Source organism: Periplaneta americana, chromosome 2, assembly GCF_040183065.1.
Source record: "Periplaneta americana isolate PAMFEO1 chromosome 2, P.americana_PAMFEO1_priV1, whole genome shotgun sequence".
In the NCBI taxonomy this organism is placed as follows: Eukaryota; Metazoa; Arthropoda; class Insecta; order Blattodea; family Blattidae; genus Periplaneta; species Periplaneta americana.
In genome coordinates, this window is record NC_091118.1 from 14,956,562 (window position 1) to 14,973,254 (window position 16,693).

Below are 16,693 nucleotides of genomic sequence, written 5' to 3' on the forward strand. Positions count from 1 at the left end.
TTGTCACCAACTTTATCTTCATTATTATCAACTTTATATGTGTTATTAGCAATTTACTCTTCATTACCGCAAACTGTATTTCCAATTATATCAATTGACTGACTTTTTTCTTAACTGACCAACTGACTGACTTTTTTCTTAACTGGTGAAACTCAGTAATTCTAGATCATCCTCCGTATTCTCCGGATGTGAGTTTCTGCAACTACGATCTTTACACCAAGATGAAAAAACCTCTGGAAGGAGTACGCTTCGGAAATAGACAGCCATAACAACAGATATAGAGCGGACAGAAGTTAAGAGCAAAGTGACGCCTTCCAGAGGTGCGACGACGAATACATGATACAAATGAGATTGCTTTTAAGAACTGTAATGATGATTGTGAATTAATAATTTTTTGTTTTTTAATTAAACTATTGCCACTAGGTTTCGAATTACCCGTGGTCAAGGCTTTATAACATGATAATAGATAAATTTCCAAACATACAATTTGCTAATGCTCCTTATTTAAAAAATCTATTAAAAATTGCTATTTACAAAGATAATTTGAAGTTCAATTATTGTGATATGTTTTTTTTGTTTTTTTTTTTCTTTTATTACTTTTTACTCTGTTATTCAATGAAATGTCTTAACCCCTTCAGGCCTGATGTACATTATAGTGTACATTGTTTCTTTTTTATTTTTATTTTTTTTTGGAATGTCTTCGATACTTTTAAATATTTTGAAAAATTCAGTGTGCTAAAAATGGAGAATATTATTTTTGAAACATTTCTATACCTGAATTAAAAATACAATTTAAAATTTTGGCGCCCAAGGGGTCAAAATTGTCCCCAAATTTTTATTTTCTGTGAAGACTTGGTTTGGGAATTTTGGATTCCCAGAATGATTATGTAGCCAGTTTTTTTTTTTCAATTTTTTAAAAATATAAATTCAGGTCTGAAGGGATTAATATTAACTTACGTGGAATGTCCCCTGAGCTCGAGTATGTAACTTACTCTTTCTGGGGGTGCTAGAGAGTTCTTATATAAAAAGTCAATGTGTATCTTTGTTCTGACAATAAAGTATTATTATTATTATTATTATTATTATTATTATTATTATCATCATCATCATCATCATCATTATTATCAGAGATCTGCATCGGACGTTTTCGCTCGAGCGCCAAGTAGTTCATAGCATAATCCGATAGGTAGCGGACATGCATGATGGATAAAATTGTCGCGACCGATAAATCCTTGAACGGTATAAACCGAGCGTTAGACATTCGTTCTTGTTACATTGATGAACTGTGTAGTAACATCATAGATGTTTATCATTTCAAAACTTTGCAGTGTTTAACTAACCTCTCCATAGTACAACTACAAAACTTGCTTTAAAATGTAATATAAATGTTGTAGGTAAATGTTTTTTTTTTCTTTTTCCCACACAGGAGTGATTTTGTTTTTGCCACATCTGATAGATGTTATTGAATGTAAATGTAATTATTATAAACGGAGAACACAATCACGATAATGCAAGAACCGTATCAAGTTTTCTAGTAATAATAATAATAATAATAATAATAATAATAATAATAATAATAATAATAATAATCTCTAATAATTAGTGTATCAGTCTTTGCGTCTGTAACAGTTGTGCAGCATGATTATTCGTTTTATTATATTTTCTGTGACGTTATCTCTGTACTAATATTGTTATTAATCTACTGCTATATCATTAAATTTTGTAAAACGTTTCTACATTGTCGCAGTATATAGGCGGAACACTATGTATGGACCTATCATATTATATATGTGGTAAATCAAATATTGAATAATTATTAATTAGCAATAATAACTGTATATCGAAGTTTTTCATAATATTTATAACTTCATGTTACTCTTTTGGTACGTTCCATTAAACGTTTGTCATAAACGCAGAAAATAAAGCCTTATTTTTACCGTGTGAGCAAGGCATATGTGTATCTTATCTGTCGCCTTCCATACAAGATAAGACATGTCGGTGAGATGACCTTGTACTGTGCTTCTATTTATTACGAGCGTATCACGACCGATCGTATCTCACTCGAGCGTGCGACATTCGACCGAGTTCAAGCGAGCGATTTAACTCCAGTGCAGCACTCTGATTATTATTATTATTATTATTATTATTATTATTATTATTATTATTATTATTATTATTATTATTATTATTATATGAAATTTTTCCTAGCGATAAATTCAAATTCAATTAAACGTGGTTACTTAATTATGGATTTACCTCTGATTGAGGTTCTGGCTGATATGTACATCTATTATCAGGCGATATGTGTCAGAGGAAGAACAATTGTTTGTATACATCTCAAGTCTGATTAATGTAATATGTAGCTAATCGGCGATGTATGCAATGGAAGGGGAAAGGAACTGGCCACTCTACCCCATTATTCCCTAACTTAGTTGCCTCACAAGTGATTGTATTGTATTGTATTATATTTATTAACATTCCATGGTATTCATACATGCTTACAGCTAGAATATGGAACAAGTCAAAAAACTTAATACTATTATCAAGTCTTAATTTATAGTCACAGTCTAGATGAAATATATATATATAGACGAGATTTACAATATAGTCTACTAGTACAACACAAAGTTTTAGTATCAATTTCATGAAGTGTTATTGAATGTCATGAATTCACCTACAGAATAGAAGGCGTGAGAAATTAAGTACTTCTTTAATTTGGCCCTAAATAATTTTATGTTTTGAGTTTCATTTTTTATGTCGATAGGGAGGCTATTAAAAATTTTTACTGCCATATAACGCACTCCTTTTTGATAGCACGATAGACTTGCCGATGGAGTATGAAAGTCATTTTTTTTGACGTGTATTTATGCTATGAACTGTTGAATTAGTTACAAAGTTTTCACGATTACATACTAGGAAGACTATTAATGAAAAGATATACTGACAAGCCATGGGCATTATTTGTAGTTTTTTGAAAATAGTCCTACACGATTCCCTAGATTTGGCACCTACTATTATTCTAATTACTCTTTTTTGTAATAGGAATATACTGTTACTATCTGTGAAATTTCCCCAGAATATTATTCCAAAACTCATTACCGAGTGGAAGTATGCAAAGTATATTGTTTTTAAGATATTGATATTTAATATCTTTTGCATAGATCTAATAGCAAAACAAGCTGAATTTAGTTTGGGGGTAATTTCTTTAATATGATTTTTCCAATTTAACACATTATCGATTTTTAAGCCAAGAAATTTGGTTGTTGTTGTTTCTAATAGGGATATATTGTTAGTTATTGCGCCAGAAATTTGCGACGTTGAATTTGGACAGGATTTAAATTGAATTATGTTAGTTTTGTTACAATTTAATACTAATTTATTGACTGAGAACCAGTCACATATTTTGAAGAGAATTTCCTCTGTTGAAGATTGGAATGTGTTGGAGTTATTGGCTGTAATTACTATACTTGTGCCATCTGCAAATAATATGGGATGATCTACATCTTTTATAAGGGGGGCAAGATCATTTATAAACACTAGAAAAAGTAGGGGACCTAATATTGATCCTTGAGGAATTCCATTATTAATAGTTCCCCATGTCGATGTAGATTTCATAGTTGTATTGATTTCAACTATTCGTGCCAATTATGAGCTTCAAACCTGTCTTCTAACAGTTGACTAAACAACAATAATTCTGGTTTTATTTTAATAAACTGATTGTATAATCTTGGTCCGTAATATTAAGATTTTGTACTGGAATTTGGTTCAAGCAGATTAGTGTAAAGGGTCTGTCCTTCTGTAAGTTTGAACCTTTACAGTTTGATCGGTTAATCTCTCCTTGTGAATGCGGCAGCTGCTGTACAGCTCCGTGAGTGGACTTGGTCAGGTTTTTATCCGCACTGAATGATTTGCATTTGGCAATGACAGACCTCGAGCCAAGCCCGCGTTTGCGGTAGTGAAAGGTCCAACAATTTTACATACTTCGGATTTCTAGCTGTCTCTTAACCAACACTCGAAAGTTGTGTGGTAACGCTTGTTATTGTAATACACCTGACCCTGTCCACCTCGCTGCAAGAAGGCCACAAGTGCCGTCCTGTCTGTCATTAATGCCCACAGGCTCAACTCCCCCGCGGAGAGGCCCTTCTTGTACTCAACGAACCTACTAGATATTGTGCATTTAGTTCTGCATGTCCTTGAAATTCCACGATTAATTGACTCCGGTAACGAAAAGTGTTACACAGATTAGTAACGTTCACCGATGTTAAACGTTCTAGTTTCTTATGCCACATTTATTAACTGCGGTTTACGTAAATTCATGTGCTGACAAAGAAAAAGCATTGATTTATTACTCTGACCATAGGCCAGAATGTACTCTCGCCTGTTGGAAAGATTTCCCTTTCATATGTAGTAATTAAAATGTTAATTTCATCAACACACGATTAAATTTAATGGCACCCAGGGGCAAAGATTTATAGAGTTCCCTTCTCTCTACATTATTTTTAAACAATTAATTTCGACGTTAAACGTCTGTGTTCGAGATACAAGAGAAAAAGAATTGTAACGTTTTGACATGAAAGGTTTACTCTGACGTTGCTCTTAATACTGTGGAAACAAACATAAGATAAGCCCAGTAATTCAACAAAGAAGATTGGTACAGGAGGCCGTGAGGCGATGTCTTCGCAGAAGTACTCTAAATCAGGCCACCTTCATATTTTATGGTTACTATAGTTACTTCTTTTTTCATCTACAATAGTAGATAAGCATTGCTGAAGTGAAACGTCTTTGAATAAAACTTACTTAACGTTGTTATGAGGTCCGGGAATTAATCTTTGCAGGGAAGTCTACGTGAGCGGAGACAATAGAGTCTGGAATTTGGTTCCTGGAACTTACCTGAAAAAAGAGAAACAAAGTGTAAATAAATGAATATATTTAATTAATTATGAAATATCGTACACGTGATTTTGTACTTGCAGGCGTGTGTGTCAATCATGTGTTCGTGAGACGATATGGCTTAAGTGACTCAGGTTGGAATCCCGACGATGACTGATTCTTATTTGCGGTGAACAAAGTGAAAGTTTTTGATGGGTTTTTCTCGGGGTTGTTCAGTTTCTCTTTATCATTCCACCGTCACTTTCCATTGAAATATCAATTATCATTATTTTTATTATTATCACTACTATCGTTATGACTATTATTTCTATTACCATTAATATTATTACTGTTATTATTATTATTATTATTATTATTATTATTATTATTATTATTATTATTCACGTATGGGCGAGTCCAGAAATGCATATAGAGTGTTAGTTGGGAGACCGGAGGGAATAAGATCTTTCGGGAGGCCGAGATGTAGATGGGAGAATAATATTAAAATGGATTTGAGGGAAGTGGGATATGATGGTAGGGACTGGATTAATCTTGCACAGGATCGATGGCGGGCTTATGTGAGGGCGGCAATGAACCTCCGGGTTCCTTAAAAGCCAGAAAGTAAGTAAGGAAGTAAGTTTATTATTATTATTATTATTATTATTATTATTATTATTATTATTATTACTATTATTATTAGGAAAAAATTATTAGTATTATTGCTGTTATATCATTATTATTACTGTTATAACAGTTGTTACTATTATATTTATTACTATTATTGTTACTATTATAATTATATTTATTACTATTATTGTTACTATTATAATTATATTTATTACTATTATTGTTACTATTATAATTATATTTATTACTATTATTGTTACTATTATAATTATATTTATTACTATTATTGTTACTATTATAATTATATTTATTACTATTATTGTTACTATTATAATTATATTTATTACTATTATTGTTACTATTATAATTATATTTATTACTATTATTGTTACTATTATAATTATAATTATTACTATTATTGTTACTATTATAATTATATTTATTACTATTATTGTTACTATTATAATTATATTTATTACTATTATTGTTACTATTATAATTATATTTATTACTATTATTGTTACTATTATAATTATAATTATTACTATTATTGTTACTATTATAATTATAATTATTACTATTATTGTTACTATTATAATTATATTTATTACTATTATTGTTACTATTATAATTATAATTATTACTATTATTGTTACTATTATATTTATTATTATCATCATTATTAGTAGTATTATGCAAAATTAAGGATCATAAGTTTGTAACTTACTCTTTCTGGGGGTGCTAGAGAGTTCTTATATTAAAAAAAAATCAATATGTATCTTTGTTCTGGCAATAAAGTTTTATTATTATTATTATTATTATTATTATTATTATTATTATTATTACTATTATAATTAATATATTGATATTGATTGTGAATCTTTTATAAGCAATATCAGTCTTCGTATTCCTGCTAATGGTTTAAGATTTCATAAATTGTTTTATAATAAGAATCCTAAATCTCTCTCTCCGGTCTGCAGATGCATTAAATATGCTAATTTGCATGGATTCAACTTGGATCCATTTAATGTGTAGTATATCTTTGAGTTTTAACTCACTGATCTAATTTTAATAATTATTTGTCCATATATTTCTTGCATTTGGTCTATTGATGCATGTAGACCATTCCATTATTTCAATTCTCATTGTACTAATTTTATAATTTTATAATTATTATTTGATCAATGATTGATGTAGACCATTATATTGTTTGTATTTCATCTCATTGCCATTTTCTATCATTCATTCTCATCATCATTTGTTGTTTTGTTCTGTTTTGTATCGTGCAAAACTGTAATTGGCCTTGTGCTGTTGTTTTTGCACGTTAATATTCTAAATAAATAAAAATAAATAAATAAATAAATTAGGAATATTTTAATATTACGATACTGACAGGATTAAGATCAATGGGCTTTCTTTACAATCCTAGCAGAGAACACAAACAAATACAACAAATACAAGCAATGAGAAAAATTATTGCAAATTACATTAAAGTACAATAGAGGATCGAAAAGATCAAAGAACACTAGAGAGCACTTATTAAGGTAATACAAGAAAGAAAAGAGAAAGGGAGAAGGAGGAAATAGCATTAATAGCAATGATAATTTTATTTATTTATTTATTTATTTATTTATTTATTTATTTATTTATTTATTTATTTATTTAGAATATTAACGTGCAAAAACAACAGCACAAGGCCAATTACAGTTTTGCACGATACAAAACAGAACAAAACAACAAATGATGATGAGAATGAATGATAGAAAATGGCAATGAGATGAAATACAAACAATATAATGGTCTACATCAATCATTGATCAAATAATAATTATAAAATTATAAAATTAGTACAATGAGAATTGAAATAATGGAATGGTCTACATGAATCAATAGACCAAATGCAAGAAATATATGGACAAATAATTATTAAAATTAGATCAGTGAGTTAAAACTCAAAGATATACTACACATTAAATGGATCCAAGTTGAATCCATGCAAATTAGCATATTTAATGCATCTGCAGACCGGAGAGAGAGATTTAGGATTCTTATTATAAAACAATTTATGAAATCTTAAACCATTAGCAGGAATACGAAGACTGATATTGCTTATGAAAGATTCACAATCAATATCACCCTTAATGACTTTGCAAAAAAATAAATAATCAAGATCCTGACGTCTGGTGAACAAACTACCGCAATTGAAATAATTGCATTTAATCTCATAGTTATAATCGGAATTTGGTAAAAATCTATAAGAACACAAGGAAATAAATTTTCTTTGGATATTCTCCAATTTAGCCGAGTCAGTGGAAGTAATGGAGTTCCATACAACAGATGCATATTCAAGCTTGGATCTAACCAACGTATAGTATAAAATTAATAAACACATAGGAGTGGAAAAAGAATAAGTTATAGACCTAATTAGACCAAGCATTCTTAACGAATGGGTATAAATATATTGCACATGATCATGGAAATATAATTTTGAATCAAGTAGGACACCAAGATCTCTAATACAATCTTTCTTAGTATTTACGACATTACTGAGAGAATAGTTAAATTTTAGGGAGATAGTTTTCCGTGAAAAGGAAATAACAAAAGTAATAATAATAATAATAATAATAATAATAATAATAATAACAATAGTAAACTGCCCCCATTGAGGGTAGCCCTTACGGACTCAGTATATTCTCAAAAAAATAATATACATATGTAAACATGGATATTAAATGTTAAAGAAGGGAAACAAAGAAAAGGGCGTAAAAAATTACAATTGCTATTAATGTGGGACCATGTGATTAATTAGGATTTGACAGGATTTAACACAATTATCACATTTCATCCCTCAGAGATGTTGGCAGAGCAAACTGCCGTCGAAATTCTTCGAAAAGAGCTGGTATAGTCCCTCGAGCACCTATGAGCAAGCCGAATACCTCAACGTGAATTAAGGCATATTTCAGCTTGAAATAGTTGACTGTAGGCTCATAGATCGACTTCTTCTCAAGGTGGACCTCGGCTGACTGATGACATTCTACTTTAAAACGTATCGTGGGGTCCACAATGATGCCCTGTTTAGTGTCAGCATTGTACGCTAAAATATCTACTCGTCTCGTTGACCCATTTTCAGCTAGACAGGAGATTTCTTCTTCTACTATCCAGCCCTTATTTCTTAATGCGGCAGCAATTTTGGATCTAACAAGATGATGTCTAGAGTTCCTCAAGAGCAATCGAGAATTCGATTTCTAAAGCTGTTCATAAATTTATTGGTAAAAAAAATCTCTCGTTACATCAGCTATGGTAGTCCAATTTAATCAAGAATAGTTGGATCTTATTTTCCTCTGTCTAAAATAGCCACCAGTAATCTTACGGTGTATGAATTCCTATGCTATAATGTAAAATTACACTTCCGGAACACAGAGTTGTTCGAGTGACGTTTAAAAGAGATCCTCTCTTCCGAGACGTCTTGAATTGCCATTGTTGTGTTGTCCTAGCCGGTGACAGACGTGGTGTGGCTGCTGATGGAATTCATGCAAATTTCACCCGCTGGACTGGGCGAGGCTGGCATTGCTCAATTACAGCTTTCATTATTCAGGTGTCATACGAATGGAAATCCAAGAAAGTTCTCCACATCCGCCGTGATAGAATGTTCACGTCTTATGTAAAGCGCTCTAATTCCCGTTTTAAGATAACAAAAGGTTATGAAATTCTCTCCAGTGACGAATTGGACTGTTAGTTCACTCATGCTTGCAGCTTATATAAATCTTAAGCTACTTATCCACTAAAGCAACAAGGACGAACTTTTTGTTGCCTAGCGTTTTTTTGAATCAATGGACTAACTTAAACTAGTACTATTCGTTTTATAGGTAATTTGTCTTTTCAAATACCTTTAACTTCAACGTGTTTATGTATTTCTAATTTTGCTTTATGTGGCATGCCATTTTTGGCTGGTTTTTATTCAAAGGATTTGATTTTGGAAATGGTATCTTTGAGATATGTAAATATTTTTGGATTATTCTATTTTTTTCTACAGGTTTAACTGTTTGTTATTCTTTTCGTTTATTTTATTACACTTTGTGTGGAGATTTAAATTTTTTTTTTTCCAATGTATCAACCCTTCTTGAGAAATATTTTAGTTTAATTCCAGTTTTAGGGTTAACATTTTGTTTTCGCAACTAACTGTATTCACTAGGGTTCAGAGCCATAGATAGATAGATAGATAGATAGATAGATAGATAGATAGATAGATAGATAGATAGATAGATAGATAGATAGATAGATAGATAGATAGATAGATGGATGGATGGATGGATGGATGGATGGATGGATGGATGGATGGATGGATGGATGGATGGATGGATAAATTTAATGTCATTCAGCGATTTACAGCCATAGACAACGTCAGAGTAGATATATATAATACATGGCTACTACAATATGAATAAATGTAAGAATAAAATAAAAAATAAATATACAATCACCAGATGATCACAAAAACAGGTTAAAAGTTTTAAACGAAATAGTATAAAATCAGGTTAAAATGTACAGATTTGTCAATTACATGAGGTTAAAACAAACAGTATCTAAAATGTAATATTGCTAAAATCATTGACATTGTAAATTGGATTTGCCATCAAAGTCCTTCTCACCATCCTTCTGAAAGTAAAATATGACGTGTTTCTTATATGCAATGGTAAAGAGTTATGAAGTGTATAAGATATGGAAATAAAACTATTGCTTGTAGTACTATATTTGTACTTGGTGAAATATATGTCAAGTCTGGAACGGGTAGAATAATTATGGATGGAGAATAGTGGGCCAAGCGCCATTTATTAAAAACAGCGAAAGCAAGGGTTAAAGTTAAGTGAATACCATAGTTTAATGAATATTGACATATCATTTAGTTTTAATGTGTATACTTTATATTACTTGCTATATGTTTCCATTTAATTATGGTAATAACTTCATTTTAACCCTTGTTTTTTTACGGTTTCAGTATGTGGCACTTGGCCCACTATGGTTCTGAACCCTTCAAATAGGTTTTGAATATGTACTATGAAGATCCAAATTGTTGCATTATTACATTATTTCGTGTAATGACAAAGTAAAAGTATTAAAACAACATATAGAACAGAGTTAGAAATGACTAGATTATTAAACAAAAACATTAAGTTCCATACAGTTTTGTTAAAACTCTTGTTTTATGTACAAAATTCTAAATCAACTCATCCAGTATTATAAGGCAATTGCTGGCAAATATAGCCATAATGAAGATAAAGTGTGAAAATGGGAATAACTTGAGGATAATGGAGATAAAATTGGTGCTAATGAAGATGGACTGTTAATAATAAAAATAAAGTTTGATAATGAGGAACGAGATTGTATTGTGGAAATAAAGTTTGTGATAATGAAAATAAAGTTTGTGACAGTGAAGATAAAGTTTGCGACAATGAAGATGAAGTTTTTGACAAGAAGGTAAAGCCTGTGACAGTTAAGATACGGTAATGTGATAATGAAGATGAAGTTTCTGACAGCGATAAAGTCTGTGACATGAAAGATACAATTTTGACAATGAAGATAAAGTTTGTGACAAGAAGCTAAAGTTTGTGACAATGAAGATGAAGTTTATAACAATGAATATATAGTTTGTGGTAATGAAGATAAACTTTGTGACAGTGAAGATAAAGTTTGTGACAATGAAAGTAAAGTCTGTGACAGTTAAGATACGGTAATGTGATAATGAAGATTAAGTTTGTGACAGCGATAAAGTCTGTGACATGAAAGATACATGTTTGATAATGAAGATAAAGTTTGTGACAAGAAAATAAAGTTTATGACAATGAAGACGAAGTGTATAACAATGAATATAAAGTTTGTGGTAATGAAGATAAAATTTGTGACAGCGAAGATAAAGTTTGTGACAATGAAAGCAACGTCTGTGACAGTTAAGATACGGTAATGTGATAATGAAGCTGAAATTTGTGACGGCAATAAAGTCTGTGACATGAAAGATACAATTTTGACAATGAAGATAAAGTTTGTGACACTGAAGATGAAGTTTATAACAATGAATATAAAGTTTGTGGTAATGAAGATAAACTTTGTGACAGTGAAGATAAAGTTTGCGATAATGAAGGTTAAGTTTGTGACAATGAATATAAAGTTTGTGATAGTGAAGACAAAATTTGTGACAATGAAGATATATTTTCTGACAGTGAAGATAAAAATTATGACGATAAATGTGAAGTTGTCAACTATGAAAACAAAGTTTGTGGCAATTAAGACGAAGTTAGTGACAATGAAGATTAAGGTTGTGACAGTGAAGACAGAGTAGTGACATTGAAAATAAAGTTTGTGGCAGTGAATATAAAATTTATGACAATAAAGATTAAAAAATTTGAAAGGCATGTTGGTCCGACAAGTTAACAAATTTAAAGAAACAAATATCAAGAGTCCTTCAATAACTGTCTATAGACAGTTATTGAAGGACTCTTGATATTTGTTTCTTTAAATAAAGATTAAGTTTGTAAAAATAAAGGTAAATTTTATGACAGGATGAATATGAAATTGGTGATAATGGAGCTAAAATTGATGATAATAAAGATAATGTTTGTAATAATTAGTATAGTCCCTAAAGTTGAAGATAATAATTATGGTAAAATTCATGGTAAGAGACATGAAATTGGTAATGCTGCAGAAATCAGTTATGATAATGGACATAAATTTTGTGAACAGCGATTTGGCCTAGTATTGCACGAGTTATTTCAACCGGGAATGGTGCACATTAAATTTATAATTAAAAAATTGTATTTAATTTTTAAAATATACAGAAAAGAGCGTATTATTCTAATCTTTCTCTAACAGATTTCATTCTTGAAACTGCTTTTAGGGATTACGAATTTGTGTATTTTCTTAAAAACCTACAAATAGATTTGTTGCAGTCATCTCAATACAGGTGTCCCAAAAGTCTCCATACATAGGGAATATCACTTCAAAATATAAATGCCACATAATAATCCCAGGGACTTAAGATGACCCCAGAGGTAAAAATCAAGGGGTTTCAGATCTGAGGAGCGGGTTGGCCAAATTGAACACACTATGTGACATTTTCATTTTTAACTTACATTTCCAATGTATTGAGACTTTTGGGACACGCTGTAGTTTATCTTTATTCTTAATATAGATAACGGAGTAAACCGAATGCATGGACATCACTTTTAGATTACTAATATAGCTTTGAAGTATTTTACTCTATCTGAATCACCGTAACAGACAGTCAGCTGGTGATAACGGTATTCTCTGCAATTTGTGCCTGTATCTGCTACCTCTATTACGCGTCTTGTCTTGGAAATTAGTCATTAAGAAGTCTGTCGTCCTTGGAGCAACCGCAGATTCCTAATCCACTCCAGGTCACATCAAATGTCAGGAACGTTGCCGTTGTCCGGGCGACCTTTCGAGGACTTTCCCAACACGGATGCTGAGGAGAGCAAACAGTGGGTCGGTTGACCACCTTCCGACGGCAGCTGTGCTACGTCCCTTGCTGCTATTTGCTCAGATGATTTCACTATGGAAATGTCGAAGTGGCAACTTAAATGCTCCTTCAGTTCGGTGCTGTAACGTTTGTTTGCGGTAGTGGTTGCTGTGAAGGCTGTTCAGTTGTAATCCTTATTTATGTTTGACAAACCGAAAGCTCGTGCCTGTCTGTCGGAAGGCACCGTAGTTCGTGACCGGGTTTCGGCGTGTATCACATTGTGTTCAGAAACCCGTTAGTATAAAGCTTTTGAAGTTATTTATTATCGTTTAATATTTCGCGATGATCGAAATGCCACGATTTTGGGGGAGGGGTATTTGCACCTCGTCAGATTTACATACATCGAATATTTCTGGTGGTGGAACTGACATGTAGCTCTGAAACGTTGGAAGTCCATATCTTGATCTCGGTGCATATACCCAAAATTCTTGTACCAAGTTATTTCTTCTTTTCCTTGTGGACATTATTCCAATCAATCTTATTTTCAGTCCTGTATTTTAACGTGACTCTTACACTTTTACTAACATTTCTAACAGGCGAAATAAATAAATTGCAGGTTCACCGGCCAACGGTTTCAGCAGCTGGGTATGTGATTGTACTGAGTTCGCTGATATATAATTAACATGGAGGAATGAAATTATTATTCTTCCTGCCATTATAATTCACCAACCTATCCACCCCTATCTGATTTATTTGTTTATTTATTTACTTATTTATTGTTTACTTATTTACCTATTTACATTTTTACCTATTTACTTATTTAATTATTTACCTATTTACTCATCTACTCATCTATCCCTCTACTTATCTACCTATTTGTCTGTTTATTTATTTATTGTTGTTTCACGCATAATTTATAAAATGGGGAAAATCGGAGTCAGACCAGTGGTCAACAACCTTGGAGCTCACATAAACACTTCTTCTCAGTCCCAGCATCCATTGCAAGGACACGTTTTCGCGTAGCCAATACCCTTTAAATGTTTATTCTCTAATTTTTCCTTCCTTCTTTCTATCTTTCTTGCATTCTTTTTTCTTTCTTTCTTTCTTCCTTTCTTTCTTTCTTTCTTTCTTTCTTTCTTTCTATCTTACTTTCTCTTTCTTCCTTTTTCCTTTCTTTCTTCCTTCCTTCCTTTCTTCCTTCCTTCCTTTATTTCTTTCTTTCTTTCTTCCTTTCTTTCCTCCTTTCTTCCTTTCTTTCTTCCATTCTTTCTTTCTTCCTTTAATTCTTTCTTTCTTTCTTTATTCCTTTCTTTATTTCTTCCTTCCTTGCTTTTTTTCTTCTTTTCTTTCTTCCTTTCTTTCTATCTTACTTTCTCTTTCTTCCTTTTTTCCTTTCTTCCTTCCTTCCTTTATTTCTTTCTTCCTTCCTTCCTTTCTTTCCTCCTTCCTTCCTTTCTTTCTTCCATTCTTTCTTTCTTCCCTTAATTCATTCTTTCTTTATTCCTTTCTTTATTTCTTCCTTCCTTTCTTCTTTTCTTTCTTCCTTCTTTTCTTTCTTCCTTTCTTTCTTTCTTTCTTCCTTTCTTTCTTCATTTCTGTCTTTCTTCCTTCCTTTCTTTTTTCCTTCCTTCATTTCTTTCTTTCTTTCTTCCTTTCTTTCTTCCTTCCTTTCATTCTTTCTTTCTTTTCTTTCTTCCTTTCTTTCTTTCCTTCCTTCTTCCTTCCTTCCTTTCTTTTTCTCTTTCTTTCTTTTCTTTCTTTCTTCCTTTCTTTTCTTCTTTCTTCCTTCCTTTCTTTCTTTCCTCCTTTCTTTCTTTCTTCCTTTCTTTTTTCCATTCTTTCTTTCATTCTTTCTTTATTCCTATCTTTATTTCTTCCTTCCTTCCTTGCTTTCTTTCTTCCTTTCTTTCTTCTTTTCTTTGTTACTTCCTTCCTTTCTTTCTTCCTTTCTTTCTTCCTTCCTTTCTTCCTTTCTTTCTTCCTTTCTTTCTTCATTTCTTTCTTCCTTTCTTTTTTCCTTCCTTCATTTCTTTCTTCCTTCATTTCTTCCTTTCTTTCTTTCTTTCTTTCTTTCTTCCTTTCTTTTTTCCTACCTTCATTTCTTTCTTCCTTTCATTCTTTCTTCTTTTTTCTTTTTCTTTCTTTCTTTCTTCCTTTGTTTCTTTCCTTCTTTCTTTCTTCCTTCCTTGCATTCTTTCCTTCTTTCTTCCTTCCTTGCATTCTTTCTTTCTTTCTTTCTTTCTTTCTTTCTTTCTTTCCTTCTTTCATCCCTCACAGTAGTCACAGAAATATTGGATATGTACGTATGTGCAATTGGGTTTGAATGAAGGACTAGCCGCGTACAAAAAACAGTCAAGCATACTTGCTAAGCCTGGTTTGTCTTTGCTTACAAGGAGGCCCAAGCAGCAGTCTGTGGTCTCAGAATTGGCCGACATGTTGCAAGCCTCTTTCAGGAAGTTATTATACTCCTCACATGCTAGTTAGCACTTGGAGAAGATTGCTGCGTTCCTCGGGTTCCCCCTTAATGTGTACATCATGTTGCATGCGTACAGAAATACAGTGACGTAACAACTCTCATGGCGTGTTTTGTTTCTTTGTAAAAACAAATTCAGGAAGCAACGTGAGCACACAAACCCGTATTTTAATTCAGGACGATCTCTACACCTACACGTTTGGTAACTAGTTTGTGTCTTCAGAGAGATCGTGGGTTCGATATTATTGACAAATATGTTTAAGAATGTTCTTCTTTGTTATGTAAAGATGGTGTAACGTAACAGTGTACGAAAAAAAAAAAAAATCAAACGACATGAAGTGTGACAGGTCTGTGAATTATTAAAATATAAAATACAGGGTGTCCCAAAAGTTCGTGAAAGATCGACTTTTGGTTGTGGGATTACCTTAAAGAACGAGTTTTCCTGACACATCCAACAACCCTACTGCAACTGAAAGATGCCATCTTGTAAGAAATTGCCAATATTCCAAGACATTATCTGCAAAATGCTGTGCATGGTGTCGCTGTACGTTGAACAAGAGAACGGCGGACATCTTGCCAATGTTTTGTAAACCCCGTTGTTTGCCCAACACTCTGATGTTCTTTTTTTTTTTACCTTTGCGTATCTCAAATATTATAATATTTATAGCGGTTTAATGCTATTTCGATTAATTAAAATGTGTCTCAGTGAAACGTACAGCAGAGTCCGTATAGGTCAGTTTCTGTCAGATGCATTTCCAATTCACTGCGGGCTAAAGCAAGGAGATGCACTATCACCTTTACTTTTTAACTTTGCTCTAGAATATGCCATTAGGAAAGTTCAGGATAACAGAGAGGGTTTGGAATTGAATGGGTTACATCAGCTGCTTGTCTATGCGGATGACGTGAATATATTAGGAGAAAATCCACAAACGATTAGGGAAAACACGGGAACTTTACTTGAAGCAAGTAAAGTGATAGGTTTGGAAGTAAATCCCGGAAAGACAAAGTATACGGATTATGTCTCGTGACCAGAATATTGTACGAATTGGAAATATAAAAATTGGAAATTTATCTTTTGAAGAGGTTTAAGAATTCAAATACCTGGGAGCAACAGTATAGTACATTATGCAACGAGCCTATAATGAAAGTAATTAAGACGCGAGTATGTTTGTTTATGAAACGAGCGCAAGCGAGTTTCATAATTTTCATACGAGCGTCTTAATTACCATTATAGGCAAGTTTCATACGACTTT

The 16,693-nt window shown here is 32.0% G+C and overlaps 1 protein-coding gene across 10 annotated transcripts in view; it reads right to left on the bottom strand.

Moving 5' to 3' along the window:
* The window catches only part of LOC138713849 (nuclear pore complex protein DDB_G0274915-like), a 543,049-nt gene that overhangs the window by 371,999 nt on the left and 154,357 nt on the right, over positions 1–16,693 (bottom strand). The window lies entirely within an intron of this gene.